This window comes from Buteo buteo, chromosome 1 (assembly GCF_964188355.1).
Source record: "Buteo buteo chromosome 1, bButBut1.hap1.1, whole genome shotgun sequence".
In the NCBI taxonomy this organism is placed as follows: Eukaryota; Metazoa; Chordata; class Aves; order Accipitriformes; family Accipitridae; genus Buteo; species Buteo buteo.
Window position 1 is genome coordinate 73497429 of NC_134171.1, and position 18559 is coordinate 73515987.

Sequence of the window (18559 nt, forward strand, 5' to 3'; positions counted from 1 at the left end):
AACAGCCCACCGTTCAAAATCTGAATTTGTTGCATATGCTTTTGCAATGAAATGCTATACTGCAATTTCACAAAGAGCGATTATTTCTTTGTAAAATAGGTAATGAGAGACTTCACAGAAAAAAAATCATTTCATTTCAGGTAGAAATGGAACTGCTTTCTCTTGAAATGTTGCCATATTAAATGGAATTTTCATAAGGCAGGAAGTTAAGCTTGTACATAATTCTTTGTGAGATTATAGTTCATAGACACTGCTGGAGAAATTGCTTTGGTGCTGTAGACCAATTTTAATATGATATTTTGACTAACAGAAGGGGACTTTCTTTGAAAAGGCATAGTGAAAAGTGAGAAGATATAGCAGCTTATCGCTTTTACACCCATAATGAGTACATCATTTATTTGCCCTAAAGAGTTTCTGATCTAAAGAGATCAGGTGAACAAAAGAATGAGAAGTGAACTGCATGGGTTCATGCAGCAGGTCAATGCCAGAGCTGCAAAGAGAATTCAAAGTGTCCATTAGCCCACGTAGCTTTGGAAAAGCTTGTGTGCAATGCATAAATGGACAAAGGATTATGAGAGATCGTTCCTGTATAGTTGATTTTCAGGTGTCATTGTAGTGTTTTTTATATAAAAAATGTAAACCATCCTCTGTATCTGTAACATATAGGACTTAACTTTTCACTTTAGGCTTCAACATACTAGAAAAAGAGGCTGCAAGATGAACAGAAATTGTCATAACTCATTAAGAAAGTTATGGACTTTCCCTCCCTGAGAATTACAGCCTATCTAGACCTAGGAAGAGAAAAAAATTAAAGTAAGTAGCATTTAGATTCTTAAAGGGAAAAAAAAATACTGTGCTACTATTACTTGAGTAGGTACTGATGAAGTTGTATCCATAGATAACTTAAATTTCAGCAGCAAAAACCACTACAGGTCTGTAGTTCTGCTTTGTCACCTGCTGCTTAAGAGTCTTAGGAAGGTTCTGCAGGTCAGTGATTATCTCATGTCTGTCTCAAGTTTGTTTTAAGTCTGATCAGGTTCCATAATGAAATGTTTCTTAACCTACCTCATGTGAGGATATTCTCTGAAATAAATGTCCTCTGAGAACAATTAAGGAATCTGTTTCTGCACAAAGAAGCAGTCACAACTTTTCTGAAAAGTAATCTGAAAGTAAAAGTGATGCCTTCTTTTTCTTATTTCTTGAAAAATAAATAAAAATTTAAAAATCCCACAATAGCTCGGTTGTCTCAGCTCTTATAGAGAAAATAAAAATGTAGGTACATTGAATTTAGTGTACCTACTCATGCTCTTCTCTGTCTGAGACAACATAAAACTGTATCATACATTTATCTGGAGAACACAGTGTTCTATAAAAGGAGATGCTTCTCATCCATGGGATCCAGTAGGGATTACTTTCTGAACTGGATAGAAGACCCTGAGTTCAGGCCTAGGTTCGTGAAGTGGCTTGAGCCACTTTCATTCCCAGTCCGTATTTTGGAAGTCCAATTGCCACTGTATGATGCCATGGTGGCCATTTATAACTTGGACTCGGGGAATGCATCTGTAGGAAGCAAACCCCGTGCTGCAGGGTTTCTTGCTGAGGAAATGTGCTGCCTACGACCCTATGGTAAATAAGATGCGTACACAAGCAGGACCCTTGCAGCATCAGGAGCTGAACTCCTAGTTCCCACTGCTGCTGAAGAATAACATGCTATATTGCTCCTTCAGTCAAAACGCGGTCTGCTCTGTGGACAGGCAGAGAGCACTGTGGGGCCATGCCGTCTGCTGTATCTGAGCGGGGAATGTTGTGAGGTGAAGTTTTAGTGCCAATAGCTGGTGTCCCCCTTCTTCAGTGACAGTAAGTGACTGTTAGTTCCCTCATCTCCGCCTCTGTCAATGTCAGCCTCTGCAGTCCAGCTGTTACTAATTCTTGTGTCTCAGTGGAAAATTGGTGCAAGTCCTTTAGGGGTAAGGAAGAAAGAAATCAAAATAGACGTCTGCCTTTGCCCCGGGAAACCTCTGCCCTTCTTCCCTTTTTTTTTTTTTCCATCAGGAAAACTTTTACCCATCTCAACATATTGTAGGTTTTGCCTCCTGGTTGCAGAAAAGTCCTTTAAGAGTGTTTAGGGACTGTGGCTTCTAAAGCTTGCTGTCAGGTTGTCTCTCTCTAGTTAGGGTTTTCAGCTGGCTAGTTGTTTCCAAAGTCAGATATTAAAGTAGAAGAGGTTCTTAAAATTTAGTCCTGTAGCTTAATTCAGCATTCAACTAAAACTGTACTGTTTCAAAGACAGTTATGTGCCATTATGTACTAGTGAATTCAGGTTTTCAGAGAAAAGGGCAGGTTTTTTACACAGCTACATTTTGTTATTGTGCTATCCAGCTTCAAACAGTTCACCTTGTGTTTTTGAGCTAAAACAATCTACCAGTCTGGAGTATCCAGCACTGATCATCCTCTGAGGACACTCTTACGATAATTCCTCAGGATTTTCTGTGCACCAAAACTATACATTCATGTGTGCTCCTTTTATATGTTGATGAATACTGTGACTTTCTTGGCAACCTGTGTAATTCCCAAATGAGTTCTTCTGAAATGAGAGAGGATAGCTGTATTTTATAGTGGGACAGTGTGACATAACTCAGCAGTGCAGTGGCATGGAAAATGATCTGCCAGGTGAGGAACCCTCAGAAGGTCTTTTAGAAACTTAGTGATACAGCTCAGAGGAACCAAGTGCTGGTCATGTCCAAGGTATTCTAAGAGTAAAACCAAAGCAAGAGGCTATTCCTTCCATCTTCCTGCTCTGCTCTGTCCATATGCAAACTAATTTGCATTGAGCATTTCCCAAAAAACTCAATCAGACCATATGAATTCCATCCTGTTCTGTATCAGTTATCTTCAGATTATAATTTCTTTCAGGATTTCTTCTTTTACTCTATGAAATATGTCTATTCCTCCTCCTGGCACCTTCTACTTTGTGTCTCAATTCTGGACACAGGAATACATGTGAACTTTTGTGTACTCTGCACTTGTATCCCAGTCTCACACTGGACTGAGAATAATGGATTGAAAAGACAAGAATGCAGGCTGGAAATGGTAATACTCTGTCCTGGACCCTTATTTGAATGATTGGGAGTACAGGAACTAAGTGCTTGTTATTATGCAAATACTGTTCATTCTTAGCATAACCTTTGCCTCCTCATGAATGAATGAAACCCCATAAACCACGTTTTCAAATGAAGGATAATAAGTTCTTTGTGTGAATTGGATTATGGGGGTATATCATATTTCAAAAATAGTATGTAGTTATCAAAAAAGATTAATTGAAAACAAAGGTTTTGTGAACCAAATATTGAATACTGAATCAAGCAGGATATCTGAAACATGAGAGGGTTTCCTGGCACGTAAAACTATCTCCAAAAATGCATACCCAATATTATGGAATATAACTCTCCAAGGTTGCACAATGACAGCTTTCCACGTCCTCTCTCCATGAAAAAAAAATTGAAAAGAATACTGTGAAGATTCTGCAAAAGCAGCTTCCTGTTCCAGAGGAAGCCTGTCTAGCTTGATGCTTAGCTGCAAGTAGCAATCTAGTCAGCAAGACAACAAAACTGTTTGTCTATAAAGCAAATGGAGCTTTTTTTTTCTTTTCTTTTCTTTTTTTTTCTCCCACTCTCTCTTTTTTAATACATTCAATTTTAAAGGTCAAAGCTGGGCTCAGCCGACCAGTGTTCTCTTATCAAAATAAATTCCCTAAGTCATGGTGAATGTTTTCAGACTAAACTGTTGAACTTACGATAAAAAATGTCAGTTGTCATCAACAATCAGATGCTCTGTACAAAGAGACAGGAGAAGAAATGTCTGCAGCTCGACACACATCGTGCATAACAGATTTCTGCATGGACTTGAAAACACTGTACACATCCCTTTCATAGCTCAAGAGCTCTGCACTGAGCCAAACCTAAACAGATGAATAAGGTACTGTTTTTACAGTGCATCAGAGCATATCGGGACAAAAGAAAAAAATTTCATATAAAATAAATTTCTTATTTTTAAAATATTCATGAAGTAAAATGGAAGTTTTCTGAGAACATGTAATCAACTTATTTTTCTGTATTAGGCAAAGAGATTTCATTTGGATACTCACAGAAAATGCTTTTGGAAATATAAGGTTTGCAACAAATAGGAATACTTTAAATTGAAAAATGGAAACAGAAAACGCAAATACTTCCAAACTGGATCACAGTGGATCTACCTGGACCCATGCCTTCCTTTCCCATCCCAACTATAGCATCGCATTTTGCTGTTTGCTTTCCAGTTTTGCTTTGAATGCAGTGAAGTTACTGAGAGAATGAAGTGTGAGACAGAAGTAATATCATTAGCGCAGTTCGTGTCTTGACATTGTTACTACTTCTGGACACAACCTTCCAAACAATTACTCAAATATTGATTCACTTACAAGGCCTCGCTGATACATTTTAAAAGTCTTGGGCACAGATCCATAAAGGGATTTAGTGACTCGTGGCGTTCTCCCTGGGCTCCTGCCGCAGAACCGATTTTGTTCTGCAAGCCCTGCGTGAAGCATAGGGAGTTAGGCACATCAGGGTGTGATGCACAACAACTACAGTGTTTACATGAAGTAGTCATTGGCTAAAAAACCCCATATATAATCCCTGGAGCAGAAACCAAAACAGAGTCCAGCTCCTGGATGAGTGCCTTAACTGCAAGGCCACCGAGTCCTGCTTTTCCAGTCTATTAAAAGCGAAAGATAAATAAGAGAGTGAGGGAGACATCCTCTGATACTACAACACACCGACTAGCTTGCTGCATAGTTAGCGTGACGAGGATATGAGCCTATGCAGAAGCAAGAGAGGAATGAAGGCGAGTCCTCCTCTCCCTTTGTGAGTCCTTTCACTCCAGAGCTGCGGAGCAGAGGGCAGCGGGCGCTGCCACCACCTCCCAATTCTGTGATGCCTCGGGGGGGGTCGTACCTACCCCTGAGACCGGCGTGGAGCTTGATCCGGCAGACGTGGTGGGCGAAGGATGAGGAGTAGGGCAAGGCAGGTGAAAGGCATGGTCTGTGCATTCCCAAAGGCCCCCCGCGCCACTCGGCTGACCAGCTGTACAGGCTCATAATCAGATCTCTGCTGCCTAGAGAGCTCTGCATATGGAAAACTTTGCTATCTCCAGGCTTAAGCAACTGTGGAGCAGGGTTTAGCATATCTAATGTTGGATTTGGTACCTAATGCTTTGGTGAGTTGGCCTTATTGCTAGCAATTCAATTTGCATTGCATTTGATAATTTTTTTTTAGATCCTTTGTATTATGTTATCTTCCATTAATATCAGAGACCTTTATGCTATCTGCGATGCATATCCACCATGAAAGAAGGTCCCCCCTCTGAAAAATTTAGTGCTGGACATCCTTAACCCTAGGTTATGAACCATCTGCTAGAATCATTATTCCCTGTTCTCGCAGTCTCTGAATAGTCTGATCCTTTTTTAAAGGAGAACTGTTATCCTCCATAGAGATATGAAGAACAGAGAAAATAAATATTCTAAGATTCCCTGTGAAATTTTGGGCTGGGAGAGAGCCAGGCATTTGATTCATAACTTTTACCCAGTCCAGCTTTCATCCTAATGCTGACTTTGTAACATCAGTTGCTCATACATGGTAGAGTAGCTTTCTGGTTGCATCTACAAGTTCCTTTAATGGAACAGCTGCATATTTGATGCAGTCAACTAGTTGACTTTCAGAGTTCCAGTCACCTGTATTCACCTGGTGAAGACAACCAAAATCCACAAGTTTATTCTATTATTTTATTTTGAAAATGTCATATATGTGCTTTTACTTTTCTTTTTTTTTAAAATTTTCTGATTTTTCCCTTTGGCAGTCACTGGGAGCTGCTTGGTGCTAATGATTACAGTTGAAATTGTCTATGTTTTTTACCATTAAAAGAGATTACGATTCTTACCTAAAATTCTGCGTTGCTTTAAACAACTATGATTCATCATCTTAGTTTTAGAAAAGTATTATTTCTATTAGAAATTCTGAAATTAACAGAAATATGGACATTAACAGAGATTATGCTAGGTTTTCAAATGCTGAGCATAAATGCTATCAAATAGCATATCATAGAAACAGTAACAATAAAATAAATACCTTGCATAATAAAGAGTATCTCAAATGTAAAAGCAGCTTGTCAAGAAGTATAAATAGCTTATAGGAGCTATAAAAATGGATGATGTGGTAAAGTACAAAGGAGAAATATCACCATAATAGATGTATTGGTACTCCTTTTTAATAGGGGAACAAGCGATGAGGAGAAATATGACAAGAACAGAATACACAGAGGAGCAGGTGAGGCAAGAGATAATTTAAAAGCAGAGATCAGAAAGTATCAAACTGGGTAGACCAGAGAAAACGATTGGGAGTAAATGAGTATTCTATAATTGCCATATATTTGAAAATATTTGAAGTGCTGATTGAAAACTTTATACACCTTCTCATAATGCTGAAGCATATGGCAATAGCTCTTGCTTCACAATATGAATCCCAGAACAGTACAGAGGCTGAGCTAATTAGAACAAACTACAGTATACTCTATATTACCATATTTGAACCAGCTAAGGACTCTTGCTTAGAAAATTGAATGATGGCTGTAAGGAAAGTTCAATGTAGGAAATCTCTCTAAAAAAAAAAAAGTCAATATTTATACAGTATCTTCTGCAAATGTCACTGTTAAGAACAGTCCTATGACTCCACATGTCCACCTCTTCCTACTTTGCATCCAGTTTCATGAAAAGTTAGTTTACACTCCTAATAAGCTTTATATATTGTGTGATTACATGAGCTACTCTTTTTTCAGTTTCTATATAAATAGTGGCTTTTTTTAACATCAGTATTTCATAGAGGTTTGATGGCCTGTTTGTTCAATTCTTAGGCAAAATTTAAAGGGAGATCAATGAGAATTTTGCACTTAAACACACATAATAGTGTCTAAAGAGATATCAAGTAGTCCGAGAGTGGCCATGGTCACCCCAGCAATATGCTAGTGGGGAAGTACTGGCAAAAGGCCTGCTTGTTAATTTGACTCTCAGTCTGTGGAAAGAAATTAGTTATCAAAGGCAGATGAAAGTGGTGTATCATGAAGTTATTCTAGAGCTCAGAAACCTATTCAGCCTGGTCCTTTTCAGTGTGGAACAATAGGTCCCTGGAAAACATTTTTCTCTCTTGCTTGTGAACCCCAGGCATGCCAGATATATATTTTTTTCTGCTTCCCAGTGCCATGATGGTTTGGCTAAGGGCTCACAAGATCCAAAAGACTAGCTAGGCTGATTTAGACAAGACTGTAAAGGTAGCTGTTAGCTCATTTTAAGGGCTAAGTATACAAAAGTGTGTCCTTTCCGATAAATAGTCTGGAGCTTCCTAACTTGCACTGACATGCAGCCTAACTCTTGAGTTACTAACACTTCTTAAGATCCAGTTTTGACAGGTCCAGAAGCACCTTGGTTTTCAAAATCCTAAGCAGTTTCCTTTGTACACTTTTGGAACATGGCTGTCTAAGGTACATAAATGCGAAGTATCGTTGTTTTGGTTTAAGGTTCTCGGGTGCATATCTTCAGCTAGAGGAAAGATGATTTTACCTAGCTTTCTCCCTGGGAATTAAGACACATGTCTGTCATCAGCATCTGGTGCTACTAAACTGCTTACCAGGACTGGACATCCTAACCTGAGTACACCCCAAAAGATCTTTGATTCTTTCAAACAGTTACTAATGGGGTAATGATCTATCTACTGATTGACTCAACCACATAGGGGGAATAGCACACGCTTTCATTCACAGAATGTGAGAGGCTTTAAATAAATTTTAATGTCGTCTTTTTTATGAATGTGACTTTCCTGTGGATAACAATTAAAGCTTTGAATTTGACTGTCAACATTCATTTGAATTATGCACTCAGGGGGTAAATTGGCAGAATTGTATTGTCTTTGTATTTTTAACAGTTACTTCTAAATAGCTTAGAGCTGAATCAAATTTTAGTTTCATTAGTTTGATTTAAGTTATTTATGCTAATAGATTTGCACTAGAAACCAGCTTTATTACCCATTTCTAAGATTATTCATATTAATGCTGATACATAGGAATGCTGAGGAATCGGTGTCCCCACTCTTCTGCCCCACCTTTTCCTTTTTCCTGAATATATGATAAAGCTGCTGACTGGACTTCTGCTTGAATTATCTGGGAGAAAAGATTCTTTTAGATTTAATACAATTATTTTTTTCATTACCTCTTGTTTGTACCATGTGCTCTCATATTGAAATTATCTGTAGCCATACTTATCACATTTTGTATGAATGGCTCCTACCTTTATTAAAAATATCTCATCATGTTCTGTGACAACAGAGAAAAATCAGATTATTTAACTGAATCATGTTAAGTTGAGATGGAATGTGGACAGAAAAGGCGTTTCTGAACAGTTATTGATTAGACTGTAACAGCATTGGCTGCATGCTGTCTCAGGCATTCTCCTTTAGGTTGTAATTACCATCTTATTTACAATCATTATTTGACATTTGAGCACCCGTGTGTGTGTTATCATAACAGAATATAAGAAGCAACTGCAATGAAAGCAAATGCCTTGTGCAAGATAATCGTGTCCCTGCTCCTCCTGCCTTTTAGGCCATTTGGTAAATTATATAAATAATGATATTTTACTGCTATGGATACAAGGAAGTTGGATAGATTTCAGTTGGAGCTATATGAATCTTATTGTTTAACACACTTTTAATTGCACATGTTATAGTCTTTAATGTTTAAGATTTAAAAACTAATGTCATAATATAAACTGATGTTTACCATTTCTCTTCTCATTTCCTTCATATAAGGAAGACATTTAAAATTCAAATTTACTTGGTGATAGAAAAGCAAACAAACTAAAAATTTGAGTTAAATCTGGGACAGCAACATCTTTGTTTGCAGAATGTAATATGGGTAAAGAAGGCTGAAGAAAGGTGACATTCTAAAGAGAAAGACATGCAGCTGAAAAAAGCCAGTAGCCCACTGATCAGGACACAAGGTTACAGGACCAGCTGGGAATCCTGTTACTTTTCTGCCTATGATCTTCTTTGTGTAAAAAGACCCGAAGATACAAACTCATTTTGATGCACTTATGATAAATGAAAACTAATACTCAAAATTATAATGACATGAAAGACTTGTTACCTTTCTAGCCCTAGTTAGCTGTATAAAATTTGTGTAAAGTTCTCTTATGCTTAATTCTTTAAATGCAAAATAAATTGTTCTGTTTAAGAACTGGAGTCTTAAATATTATGGAAACAGATTGCAAGCTTCCCTCCTCCATTTTAAGGGTCTTAACTTTGCAGCCCATCTCACCCCAAAAAGTAGCAAGGACAATTCAAAAAGTTCTGAAAAAATGTAGACGTAATTCCTTCAGGCAGAAGACACGTTTGAATCTTTGTTTCCTGTACCTTATAGGGAATACACAACTGGGAAGGGGGGGTGGGCCAGTGAATAAATCTTATTGAAAAATACAAAAACTGCCTTCACTGTCTTGGGGGTTTTAAAAAGCACTATATATTTTTAGTGTGTCATGTTCTGGTAGTATTACACAGTACAGTTGTTTTCAAAACACTGTTTGCGACAAGGACATGGCTTCACATCTACTCTGATGAGTAGCAGATTTAGAGTCGTTTTGCATTAACTACCCTAAAACATTGGTTCTACCATAATTATATTGATATAATACCCTATTCCTTATTGCATTCATAAGAAGTCCAGTAAGACTACATCTAGAATGACATGTGACTGAAGTGACACAAAGAAAATGAGATAAACTCATAGCTTGTTACTAAAACATATCCTTTGTGACTCCATAGCACAAACCTTCCCAGTTTGGGGTGGGGCGGGAGGGGGCAGGATGGCTGTGGTGTCGGCGATCCCTGGTTCGTTTAGTCTTTTTACAAAACACTAGCTAAGGAAAAAAAAAAAATTTAATGAATTATCAATTCAATGGAATGATACTACAACGTTGAATGGTGGACTAATAGTGTTAGACAGATTGATGATTTTGAATAAGAACTTCTTGAACATGATTCTAAACCTTTTGCAGATTTAATGGCAATACCTTGCTGTTCCCACAGACCTCCAGTGGGAGAGGAGATTGCCAAAGTGGGGTTCGAGCTTTGAGGAAGTTTTGCCATCATCATACAATCTACATACAAATGTCTTGTTTCCCATACCTTTGTGTTACGTTGTGTTCTTCGAGGCAGGTAAGGCTGTAGATTTCTGGGCTTTGTTTCTACTGGGAGGGGAGGAGTGCTTGTCTTTTTAAGATGTTTTCAGCTATCATTTTGAAACAGAGTTACCTTGTCTGTGCAGCTTCTCTTTCCCAAAGTAAATGGCAAATCCTTTATGACTGCGTTCAAGTTGAGTTTAACTCACTAGGTCTAAAGGTATTTCTAGGTTTGCGTATCACAAAGAATGCAATGGCACCACTCTACAAACTATGACAGGTAGGGAATATATGCAACAGCAAAAGGAAGTGACAGCACATGGTTCTGTTTGTTATGAGGCAGAAAGTGATAAAGTAACAGGTTTTTGTTTGATGGGGTTTTTTGGTGGTTTTTTTGGTTGGTTGGTTGTTTTTTTTTTTATAATATGCAATTTAAACACCGTCAATATTGTCATTGTCATCTCAACATTATACATACTACTGCACTTGGAAATAGAGATTTGCCAGATGTTATGACTAATTAGGCAGACACAGGGATTGTTGATAACATCTAGAGGTTTTTTAAACAGACAGTTGCAATCTTTTCTTTCCCAGCTTCCTCCGTTTTCTGTCCTAACCTTTATTCTTCCAGCAAGGAAACAGCAGGGGAACGTTCTATTTACAAATCAATTTTATTGATGTCAGGATCACTTAGTAGACTGGTAGCTACATGGATGTGAGAATAACTTTACTTAATACTGTAATTGAAGCATATGAAAATTCCAGGTGAGTATTTTGTGTAGAAACAGCAAATAAGTTAAAAAAAATATATCTATTGTCAGTCTGACTGCTTTCATGGATTCAATATAAAGACAGAAATTCTGCCCAAGCAAGACAAATTTCAAGCAAGAGAAATGTAAATTTTCACATTGCCTAATATGAGTAGGCTCAGGCTCCTGCACTTGAGATACTTGTCTATTTCCAATCTGTGTTTTCTTCTGCTGAGAAAACCAAGTAAGCTGACAATAAATTTTGAGTTATAATGTACTTTCATGATGTGGACTTATGCCCATTAAGATATGAAGCAAGACAGTGAACTGCAACATGTCTGTTGCTATTAAATACCCTGAAGGGGAATTGAATGGTTTATTGACCTAAATATTGTATTCAGCCCTGTCCTTGCTTTGCAAGGTAACCATTTCCACTGGTAAAATGGGGATAAACATGTTGATCTCATTCCTGTAGTTCTTACATACATATGGAGAGAGTTCTAGTATATAATAATGATATTTCACTATGGTTGGGGTAATGTATGGAAAAATGGTAAATTCTTTCCTAATTAATCTTGATTACCTCACTTCAACTTAACGAGAAGGATGTAAAATGGCTTCATCTAGCATGTCCTACAGTCTCCTAGCTGCTTCAAGCACTGTTTCATATTTTAATACCTTTAGGCTGATTATAACCTGGAACTCCAATTTCCATCTGAGCAGATTTGTCTGCTCCATAAAATAGACATGGTGACCCCATTGACAGCTTATTTTATAAGCTGCATCTCTGCATTTGTAGGGAGCCCAGTCCTACTGGTATCTGCTTATTGTGCTCTGAAAACACAAGCTATTAGTCATTTGTTACACAGTCCTAAGACTTCTGGCTCAGCTTTGTCATATTTGAGATGCCTTTATCCTTCCCACCTTCTTCTTTTCTCACCTGGTTCCTAATCTTAAAGGTTTATATTTGGTCCTCCCAGTGGGATCTGATGTGGTGGGTTAATATGAATGACTCTGAGCTGACATCACAAAATAGTTTTTTAAAGTCTCAGACCTTTTCTGGGCCCTATTTGCATTTGGAATGCACGTTTTGAGGCTAGCAGAGATAACGCTTGTCAGCTTTGCAGTTTAGAGTTGGTAATTCAAATTCCAGAGAATGTCTCTAGTGTGACCTTCTCACCTCCTCTGCTCTCTTCTTTTCTTCCCCCGCTTAGTGATTTGAAGCAGCATTTGCTGTACAATTTTCTGGTTTTCTAGCTAATGTTAACTTAGCATTGCCAGCACTGTGCAGCCAGTTCCAACTTTTGCTGTAAATACTTTCTGAGCAAGTCAGTAATTAATGTTGCACTGATGACTGGTGGCATCTGTATGAGTTTATTATCATCTGTACTGAAACACAATGCACAATAAAAACATGGGGGACTCTAAAGAAAAAGAGTCTAATAAATTTACATGAATTAACATTAAATTTAATTTGCCACATGCCAACCAAACTGTGCAGCAGATCTAAATCCTTTAAAAGATATAGATTTCTCTGTTGTAGCTTCTTCCCAGGCCTGACTGCTACACTTATTTCAGGACTATGCTCTGGTTTTTTACAAAAAAAACCTTTCCATACATGATGATTGATATATATGGATTATCTTTTTTATCAATGAGAGAGAGAGAAAAACTTTCTTTTATCTTTTTAAGAATATTTAAATCATTAATTTACCTATGCATATAATATAATGCACGGAATAAATATGATGTATTACTGTAATTTTCTGGTTTGGCCCAAATATGAAAGGGTACTGGAAAACTAACGTGAATTAAATGATACTTTTCTTTGGTAGTATTTAGGTTAAAAACATGACAACGCTGAAACTTGATAGTAACATTGAAATAAACAGGACACTAACAACTAGTAAAGAGCTGTAAGTTGACCCCTTTCATAATGGACTATGTGGTGGCTTCTGGCATCCCCCCCAAACACCAAACAAGTGAAATGAATAAAGTTAATAAGTTTGTCATTGTTTTAGCAACCATGGTGTCAAAAAGAGTCCAAATTCAGGATAAATATAAAATATACAGAGTAGAAAGAAGACACAGAAAGACAGGTAGCAACAAACATAACTTTTTATCAGAGAAGTTTATCATGCTTTAAAAGCTCAGAAACATCTTTGCCCAGCTTTATAGAGAAATAAATGTGAAATCATAGTCCAAATACAGGCCTCAGCATAGTCCATGCTAGCTTCCCCTACACTCTTGAGTGTACTGGACGTCACAGAAAAAAAAAAAAAAAAGAAAAAAAAAAGGTAAAATTTTCTTGGGAACTTACAGGTCTTTTGATGAGAAACATTTAGGAAACTGGTTGGTATAAATCAAATCAAATGTCCCAATACAATGCATTCAAAATGACATCAAGTTAATAGATTTTTTTTGAATAATCTTTGGCTTGATTAACTGAATCCAGTGAAAAGCTGAAGACTGAAGAACTCGCACACATGCAGAAAAATCTGCTGATTTTGAACTCTGGCTTGAAGGCTTGGCAATTGCTGCAGCCCACCCATGGGGCAGGCCCAGCGGGCTCCCTCCGAGGAGCTGGGGAGCCCTGTGCTCAGGGCACCTGAGGTGCCTCTTCCCTGGCCCCTTCTGGTTTAGCTGCAGCTACAGCTTCTGGGGGCATCTGGGTCCTTAGATCTCAAAGACCAAGACTGTGCATAATCTCAGATAAAAAGCTTTCTAGAGATACTGTGTACCAGAACACTGGCTTGATTTTACCATCTGTGCTTTAGAGAGAGCATATTTAAGCAATTTTTCAGTGGCTATAGTGGTTGCTACTCCTCCTGTAGCTGCTTTAGTAGGTCAGAAGGAAAAAAAAAAAAATAAACAAAGCAAGCATCGGTGAAAATGTTTTCAAATAAAAACTATGCATTTATCATAAAAGTAAACTGTTGACATATTATTCTGGATCCAGCATAGTTTGCTGTGGAAAAATTTTGGTTGCCAAGTTGCTAATTTCATAGCAACAAACTCCTGAAAGAAAGGTGGCTAGTCCAGGTATGTTAAAATTAATGTAATAAGAAAACATGTTATTTCTGTTAACTCATCTATCTTTCGCAGCTTGTCAAGGTATACAGGTAAACATAAAATGGTAGCATGATGAGTACTTATATACCACAAAAGGAAGAAAAAAGGTTTGAAGAAAGGTGAGAGCTATGCAGTATTTTCATCAGTCATGTGCATGTCATCACAGATTACACCGGAAAGGAGACAGGTGCTGTCAAGCCAGCAGTGTTTAGCGAGCATACTAAAATTAGATTTTCAATCTAAGAAATATCAAAAGAGTAGAAAATGTAATTAGTCACCCACTTTTGTTTCTAAGGGTCTTTCAGTTTACATAAGGATTTTCTAGTTTGCCTATACTCTGTCCTTCCTTCTGTCCTTTATTTAAAAAAACGAAGATGAAAGAAAAGACTGGTTGGAAATAGAATCAGATTAATACTTTCAACAAAGTATTTTAATGTGGCTATGAGAAAACAGCTCCTTTAGTAACAAGAAAGCTTCACTACTGAGAAGCCAGAGCATCTGTGAAAGAGGGTTTTTTTTCTGAATGAAATATTACAAGTTGCATATTACATTTTTAATTATAAGAAGAAACTAAAATGTGCCGTCAACTTTAAACAGTTATCTTTGACATCTGCTAAGTCAGGATACTACAGAATTTTTGCATCAAAGATTTCACAGCAAAAAAAATAATCGCTACCCTTTATTTTCACATGTCTAAATGTACTTTGTTTCCCATGTATAACTACTTTATGAAATAGCTTGGCAAGAAAACTTTCCACCTGCCCTTTCAGCTGTGTTTTAAAAGCAGCAGTCTGGAGCCTGGAAAGGATTTGAGGTAACATATAGTGACCATAGGTGTTCATCCTTTGCAGTCCAGATTCTGACACCTACGTTGAAAAGAGATTCAACATAAATGCTCCAAAAGTGAACAACTTTTTAACATACAGACTGTTTTAACTCACTAGAGAAGATATAATTCTTCATATGAATTATATAGGGAAACTGTAATACCCTAAAGTTGACATGTCAATGCTTCATGTTACCAGGTTGGCTCTAGTGCAAAGCCTAACCTTTTTCTCACCCTACATGTTCAGTTCTTTCATGTTTAGTTTTATCTGTAACAAGTAAGCAGTGCTTTCTCTTTAGATCTTCTGACCTTTGAGAAGGATTAAATATTTCACCTTAGTCTGTTCTGTTGTCAGATTAAATAGTTTGAAGTAAATGGAGAGAAAGATGATTATACCTGAAGCTCTACTGAACTTACAGGAGTGGTTATTCTGAAAGGATATTGAGTCTTTCAGTCCACACCAGACTCACCCAGTTTTTTCTCTATAGCTTTAGTCTACAAAACACAGCATAAATGCACTGTCCCAGGAAAAGCTTGAAGAGGATTAAGAGGGATCACTGTGTTTCTGTATGGCTCGACTGGACAACTTTTTCATAGCTTCTTCCAGAGTCAAATTACAGAGACCTCAGCACTGCTTTATCTGCAGTGTCAAGAATAGTATAGAGCCAAAACAAACCTGTCATCTACTACCTGTCCTTCTTGCCCTATTTTCTCCCTTGGGCGTGCCTAACAAAGTGGTAAAAGAGGATCTGATTTCAAAGGTGCTCAGTGCCCCTCAAAACTGAGACTTTTGTGCCTGTGCCAAACTTCCAATGCTCAGAGAATTTTACCAATGAAAATGCCTAAATGTGTACCTTTAAAAGATTTCAGGTGTAGGTTTAAATGTCTAAATTCTTGTCTAAGTCTCATTACTAATATTTAAATGGGTTTTGGAGGTAGGTGTTGGGCTTTAGTTCTGAAGTAGCTGAAGGCAGAACCAGGTAAGGAAACCCGTTTTTTCTTAAGAAAACAATTGATGAAATGACTGTATCGTATGAAGCTAAACTAGCTTTATAACTATAAATAATGAACTTTAGTCACAACAGATTTGCCAATCACTGCTTGTATTACTAGTGCACAGTTGGGCAAAACTATAGAAGTTCAGGGGAGAAAGTTGCTTCTTCCAAGTATTTTAAGTAGTACTTTAAAAGACTACTTAAGTAGTCCTTAAGTAATAGTATAACAGTACTATTTTCGGCAGCTTTAACAAATTATGATTTACTTCTTTCCTTCTCTATCGCTATCTAACATTTTGCTGTCATTGTTCTGAGATTTTGGTTGTATTACATTTCTATGAATGTTGATCCATATGGAGTTTCAGGGAGGGAAGTGCAATTTTTACAAAATGGTATTCAATTTAAAAAAATTAAAAAAGCAGGGGGGAAGCAGCCTTTTTCTATTCACTTGTTATCCAGTATGGCCTACTCAAACAATTGGAAGGGCTTGTATTCATCCCTGGAAAATAAGCTGCAAGTTTAAACCTTCTATGGATATTTTTTTTAGCACCAGAAAGTCAAAATATTTGTCATCCAACTTGCATTTCTATGAAGAATACAACTGGAATGTTTTTTTCATCACCGTACATTTAATTCCAGTGTATCTTAAATCACTTTCCAAACTTAAAATAATTTACTATTGCAATATACTTCCTCCAGAGAAAAATGTCATCTGTCAGAAATCAAAGACTCAAATGTATCCAACTGTTACTGAATTAACTAAAGATGATGTCTCTTTCACTTTCTGGTGGTTACTGCATAAGATATCTGGCTAAAAGAGAACAGTTGCCATAATTACTAGATCAGAGGTTTTGATAATTAAGAGCTATGTAATCTCAGGTACCTACAGGGGGATATAGAAATCAAAGAGAGAGTACAGGTGTAGGTTTTTTAAAGAGCACTGAGTCAAGCAAGAGAAATACCTGAGCTATATCATTTAAAAACTCTCCAAAATGCATTAAGCAAAACTGTGTTTTAATGGAAGTTCTGTTCTGGGCAATGCATATTGGACGTCACATGAAAGCGTCAGCAAAAATTAACTAGTGTTTCTAAAGGCATTACAAAACTTTCTAACACAGAAGGTGTTGTATTCAAAATAAAGTAAGTTTAGATTTGGAACATAGTATGCCACACAAAGATGAGTAGAAACAGGATAGCCTGGAGAACAAAAATCAGCGTCTGACAACAGTACCGTAGAAAAAAATGGTCTCTATCCATAATGTTACATGTGTATTTCATACCATATATATACTTACATGTTTATCTCTTAACTTAATGTGCTAATTCAAATGGCTATATGAAATTATAAGTATAGTTGAAGGGAAGAAGACAGAGAAGTGTGAGTAGAAACAAGGAGTTCTTTAACAGAAGACATGCAAGTAAAAATGGGCAAAATGCCCATAATTTTGCTATGTTGGTCATGTTGCTCTCGTCCTAGGCAAAATAATGGAAAATATTCAGTCGAAATACTGTTGAAAAACAGTTAAATGAAATTGTATAATTAGTTTCAGAAATGTGACTCATTTTCTATTTAATAAAATACATCAAGATTAATTTACTGCATTTTTGGAATTTGTAAACCTGGCTGGTAAAGCAACCTGGGGGACCTATTATATTGCCACTTATGCAGGCAAAAAGAGGATTATTAAAAAACCCAAACAAAATACATATAAAACACTTATTAAAAGGACTGTGAACTTGGCTACTTAGAAATGGAAAACTATCTTAACAAAAAGAAAGAATCGGTAATAGCAAATAGCTAGAGTGAGGCATACTGCAGGAATGTGCACTAAGCCTTGTAAGACTCAACTTTTTCTTTAGTGGTGGGGAAATTAATATTAAATTGCGTGTAAATCACATTACAATTAAATCAGTAAATAATGCCAAGGTTGATGAAATGGTGAGAATTAGAGTTAACAGTCTCATATCCCTGACTTGTGCAAACCCACCAAAATAAAATACTTTTTATATAAAGCCAGAAGGACTGCAGGCTGTGACTTTGGAAGGCAGACAATAGGTGCATCCATGGTATGAATTTATTCACATGCAGAGTGATCTTCATGTGAATCTCCTATGTTTGTGCTTTGGTTCACACTGGCCTGTGCTATTTGCCAGCACAGAGAGCGCCAATGTGTAACTGAAGGTAGTGCAGCTGTCTGACGGGGTATGTGCCTTATTCTGAACTCCTCCAGTGAAACCTTGCAGAAAGGGCTGATGCTATTCTAAGGTGGTTTGTCAAGATGGTAGAGAGTAGAAATGGGGTCCTGAGTTTTTCTTCAGTATTCTTCCTCTTTACTAATTACATTAGTTGTGATTACACACCCTTAGTGGCATTACTAACAATGTTAATGAGTCAAATGCTCTAACACTGGACTTGCTCCCGCCAACTAAATTTTTAAAAGGCTGTTAAAAAGTTGGAGAAGGTTTCAGAAAAGATTTATGAATTATTCAGTGGGTAGTAGACATGTCTTAATGTGAGAGCTTTAGAGAACTCAGTCTCAAAAGATTTAGAGGTAACTTGATTATTCTGCACAAGTACTTTCCAGGAGAGAAAATAGTGGATTCTGAAGGACACATAAATCTAACATAATAAGAGCTAGAAATCAAAACCAAGCATATGTTTGCT